This window comes from Schistocerca nitens, chromosome 6 (genome assembly GCF_023898315.1).
Source record: "Schistocerca nitens isolate TAMUIC-IGC-003100 chromosome 6, iqSchNite1.1, whole genome shotgun sequence".
NCBI lineage: Eukaryota > Metazoa > Arthropoda > Insecta > Orthoptera > Acrididae > Schistocerca > Schistocerca nitens.
This window is the reverse complement of record NC_064619.1, coordinates 408387002-408391131: the sequence shown is the minus strand read 5'-3', so window position 1 is coordinate 408391131 and position 4130 is coordinate 408387002. Positions and strand designations below refer to the sequence as shown.

Genomic DNA, 4130 nt, shown 5'->3' with positions numbered 1-4130 from the left:
TTTGGAAACATATCGTTTCCGTTCTATGACACTTTCACTTCAGTTGTGTAACGCGTCCACGTCTGCTGAAGGAAACAGAAAACTCTGAGCTGCTTGTCTTGCTGCGCAGTAAGGTGGACAGGATGACGTGCAGTACGTCAGCTGGTCAGCTGTATGGACTTCTCCTTGTTGGGTCGTATGCAAAGTTTACTGTACGAGACAGAGGAATATCTGCTGGCACGAGTTCTGTCCGCTGCACTAGAAACTGAAGGTGGGATGGAGAGTGTGTATCAGAACGCGGTTCGTAGGTACACTATCTGTAACAACGCCACATCGAGCCGCTGTTGTAATGCGTCAGTACTGTTCTGTACGAACAGTATACTGGGTTCTTTCTTGTTTTGGAATAATGTAAACACGTAATGTTTACCTGTTAATACAAACAAATGTGCTTAAGTGATAAGCAGGTGTTTCATTACGTTTCCTTTGGAATTGTTACCTAACAACTGTACCGCGTCACGCGTAATTCAGTTCATCAAGCAGAAGTGAATGAGTTTAACATCTGAATTCAAATCGTCGTACGTTTTCGGACATAGGTTGCTATTCAAAACATTATGTACTTTCTCCCTTCCACAAGTCCTAGAAGTACGTAATACAACTCGTCTGTCTTAGTTACTCAGTTATCTCTGAGAAGTCGGGTTGGTCGCTAGGTGATATTCAGAAACGAGATGAACGGTGAAAACATGATTTTCTGTTCGTGAATCGTACCCTATTATAAATTTAAAAGGGTCCAACGTGGAAGATACTGTCTAATAGGTATGTCTCATAACAGTGTTATTTTAGTAGTAACGTTGACTGTTGAAGTGGAACTTTCAGACATATTACAGATGGAGTTACCATGTACCATTTTTTTCTCCTGGTTTATTAATACGAGTATTTACGATCCCGTACCCAACGGTAGATTTAAAAATGCGTAATAAATTGAGCAGGTTTATTCACTGCTGTTCCCAAACAGTACTGACGTACACAGGGTGGCCCACTCAAGAGAGGCCCCACAAACATGTCTAGCAATACCGCTGAAATTGCACCGTGTAATCTGAGACGTTTGACGTGGCGGCACTGGACTCTGTAAAATCGTTTGTCACAGAAGCGTGTTTCTGCGCGTCGCTGTGGCTGGAGCTCAGTATTCAGTGTTTAGTGTCATATGTATCGCTATTCTGTCGAAGATCACGTGTTTCTTGTGAAATAATATTGGATTACTGGTTCCATTAAGACATGTCAGCGAATGTTTGTTGAACGTTTTGGTGACCAGCTTATACCGTATAAATGTGTGTGTGTGTGTTGTTCTTAGCGTAAGTTAGGTTAAGTAGTGTGTAAGTCTAGGGACCGATGACCTCAGCAGTTGAGTCCCTTAGGAATTCGCACGCATTTGAACATTACTGCACACAAAAGTTAGTCAACAAGATGGAGATCAGTGGAACGGTATTCGATCTTCACGGCGGGGGACGGCCGCCATTATCGTAAGAAAAAGTGACTGACGTGGAATAATGACTGTTGGCGTCTCCTGCAATGTCTGTCCGAGGTTTGTCTCAATGGTTCAAATGGCTCTGAGCACTATGGGACTTAACTGCTGAGGTCATCAGTCCCCTAGAACTTAGAACTACTTAACCTAACTAACCTAAGGACATCACACACATCCATGCCCAAGGCAGGATACGAACCTGCGACCGTAGCGGTCGCGCGGTTCCAGACTGTAGCGCCTAGAACCGCCCGGCCACCCCGGCCGGCAAAGTTATCTCAGGATTGTGGAGTGTCACAGAGCATATGTCACAGAGCAGCGAAGATGGCCGGTTCGTGTCCGCACAGGTTCATAGTCTATCAGGTTCTGAATGTCAGTGACAAAGACAAACGCACTACTTTTTGCCGTTGGCTACAACAATTTATTGGTTAGAGGCCAGGAATATTGCAGTAAACATCGCTCAGCGATGAGGTGTGGTTCCGTCTCTGTGGCTATGTAAACTCTCAGAATACACGTCTGTGGTGTAATGAAAATCCACATGCACTGGCCGAGCAAGTACTGCATTCACGAAAGATCGGCGCGTTCCGTGCAGCATCACAGCGTCGCCTCATCGGACCAATTTCTTTCGAGTCTGCTGTGACAACTGCAGTTTAAATCGAAATGTTTCGGGAATTTGCGAACCAGCTGGACGTTGTAGAACTTACCGTCGGCCCTTACCAAAAGGATGGCACCACATGCCACACGTCTCGAGTGACCACGGCTGAGGCCGAATTATTTTTTCTTCGACCGGGCTGGGCAAGCACTTGGATGGGTGATTATCCGGAGTGCCGAGCGCTGTTGGCAAGGGGTATGCACTCAGCCCTTGTCAGGCAAACTGAGGAGCTACTTGATTGAGAAGTAGCGGCTCCGGTCTCGTAAACTGATATACGGCCGGGAGAGAGGTGTGCTGACCTCATACTCCTCCATATCGGCATCCAGTGACGCCTATGATCTGAGGATGACACGGCGGCCGGTCGGTACCGTTGCGCCTTCGTGGCCTATTCGGACGGAGTTTAGTTTTTCTTTAGATTTCGAAAGGACTGTGGCACTCAGGGTCACGTAATTTAACACCACCTTTTTCATCTGGGGTTGCCTAAAAGGCAAGGTCTACAGGAACAAACCACACAACTTGGAAGCTTTACGAGAGAACATCGTCCGTGAAAATCCGGCAGTGACACTAGAGGTTCTGGCAGCAACATTCGATAATCTGCAGCGACGTTGAAACGTCCCCTTAGAAAAATTTATGAATGACTGTGCTGATAAACCTCTTACATTATTTGATTTTCAAACAGCTGACCAGAACTGAACGTACTCAGACATTTCGATATTTACCTATTCTGATCAACACTAAACTGACACACAATATTTTTAGCGCAACGCAATCTGACTTTCAATAATCCCTACAAATGAATGGCCCTGACTAACAATAACCTATACCTTTCATGAATAACTTACCTCACAAAAATCTTCGTTACTCAAACTATTGCAATACAGCGTGCGGCAATAAATGAATAAAAGATTCTAACTACTGAAGGCACTAACTACTGATAGGCATAGTTAGCAAATGAAAGATTTTGATAGAGAACAAACAATGTATTTACCTTAACAGTGTTCATATATATATATATATATATATATATATATATATATATATATATATAAGTTCATGACATCCAGTCTTACAAATGGTCACCTCTCTCCCCACATCCACCACTGCTGGCGGCTCACCTACAACTGCGCAATGCTACGCGCTGTTAACCGCCAACTGCCCAACACTATAATACCAAATTCCAACAATGCAAACCAGCCACAGACTGCACACAGCACAGTGATTTTCATATAGAGCGCTACATGGCGTTACCAACATAAAAACCTAAATAGCCTACTTAAAACGTGTTCAACTGTGTTTACAAGTCGAGAGCAGTCACATCCAGCATCTTTTGTGACTCAGCTTCATTTCCCCACGGACAGGGTATGAAATATTTATTTAATTTCGTTTCTTGATTTTTAAGCAAAGCCTTTAAGTGTAATTTGGCAACGGCCTTGCCGCAGTGGATACACCGGTTCGCATCAGATCACCGAAGTTAAGCGCTGTCGGGCGTGGCCGGCACTTGGATGGGTCACCATCCGAGCCGCCATGATCTGTTGCCATTTTTCGGGGTGCACTCAGCCTTGTGATGCCAACTGGGGAGCTACTCGACCGAATGGTATCGGCTCCGGTCAAAGAAAACAATCACAACGACCGGGAGAGCGGTGTGCTGACCACACGCCTCTCCTAAACGCATGCTCAGCTGAAGAAGACACGGCGGTCGGGTGGTCCCGATGGGACACTTGTGGCCTAATCACGGTGTGCTTAAGTGTAATTTAAGCAAATGTTTGTCTGTGAGGCCTCTTTCGAGTAGGGCGCCCTGTATTTAATTATTGTGGTGGAAAAAACTTTTTGTCGGCTGCTCTCGCGTCTCCCTCGTTTGTAGTGGTCGGCAAGTGGTTCGTTCGTTTGCGAAGACGCGCGAAACGCGGCGATGGCCGGCGCCGTGGCGAGTGTACCGCTAAAGCTGCGAGCGGCCAGGGTGGAGTGGAGAGGAGCGCGGATTTA

At 45.8% G+C, this 4130-nt stretch overlaps 1 pseudogene; it reads left to right on the top strand.

Moving 5' to 3' along the window:
* Nucleotides 1-3567: 3567 nt before the first annotated feature.
* LOC126191909 (5S ribosomal RNA) lies at nt 3568-3685 on the top strand (annotated as a pseudogene).
* Nucleotides 3686-4130: the final 445 nt, after the last annotated feature.